The sequence below is a fragment of the Mus pahari genome, chromosome X, assembly GCF_900095145.1.
Source record: "Mus pahari chromosome X, PAHARI_EIJ_v1.1, whole genome shotgun sequence".
NCBI classification, from domain to species: Eukaryota; Metazoa; Chordata; class Mammalia; order Rodentia; family Muridae; genus Mus; species Mus pahari.
In genome coordinates, this window is record NC_034613.1 from 108,755,683 (window position 1) to 108,756,998 (window position 1,316).

A 1,316-nucleotide genomic window follows, 5' to 3' on the forward strand; every position below is an offset into this window, starting at 1 on the left:
ATTTATGATATAACGTTCTCATGCACAAACTATTTTAAAAGCTACATCCCCTAATCTAAATACATTAAATATGAGAAATTGCAGACTGGCGTTAAATATAAAGTTGGGAGCATATTTCTCCATTGAAGTCAGTACAATGTAAAATTATTTTCTATCCTCCACAATTGCCTGCCAGAAAGCTGTAAAAACATCAGGTCAAAGACACTGGATGAAGTAAGTCACTCTAAGAGATAAAAAAGCTGAGTAGAAAAGTATTAGGCTTTTATTCCAGAGCCATGGCCACTGGGCTTTTGCCTTTGCTGGGCAACTTGCTCTGTTGAATCCCATAGAGAATATGAGATTTGAAGCCTATAAAAATGTTATTTACAAGGACATGTACTAGGATGACACAGGCATTTCTTCATCATTAGAAAAGTCAAGGTTGTTAGTTGGATTTTGATCTGTAGTTCTCAGAGTTCTGCCTACATTACAAATGATGAACTTTGATTTTTCCCAAAGTTGTGTCAGTATTTTCCTGATGGTTGGTGCCAAAACAGGTGTATTCATAAAAACATTTATAAATGTGTTTTAAGTTAAAATAGAATGACAACACTTTCATCCTTCCCTTCATTCTTCTAGCCCCTCCTATGTTTATTCACTCATGAATTGATCGCTTTATTTTCTTTCATTATTATATACAAAAATATATAAATATAACCTGTTGAGTCCATTCTTCTTGTTGGGGCGAAGTCATCAACATCAGAAAATAATCTACTACTACACTATTGCCACTTTGCCAGATCAGCATAAGTCCTTTTTACACTCTAAATTGTATTCTTATACTGTAGCTATGACCCCTTACCAAAGATGCTTCTGTTTACAGCAAATGGAAGCCAATGCAGAAAACCATAACTGAGAACATCCAGAGAACAGTGAGCCATAGGGTTCCCAACCCCAATGGAGAAACTTATATCCCAACTCCTGCATCTTTTTTTTCAGGTAATATTGAAGAATAAGTGGAAGAAAGTTTGGAAGTGCCAGAATATCATACTAACTTTTGTAAATTCACTACCTTTGTAAGAACATTGAAAGTTTTTCAAAACATACAGTGAATGAATTTGAAATTTCCATGTTACTGTATTTAACTAACAATTATTTTAAGCATCTATACTTATATTTTCAGAATGAATATTGGTTCACATAGACTTTATAAATTAATAAGTACCAGACATCTTAAAATATTTAATGTGCAGACAATTGTGCTTTTTTTTTTAAAGATTTATTTATTTATTATATGTAAGTACACTGTAGCTGTCTTCAGACACTCCAGAAGAGGG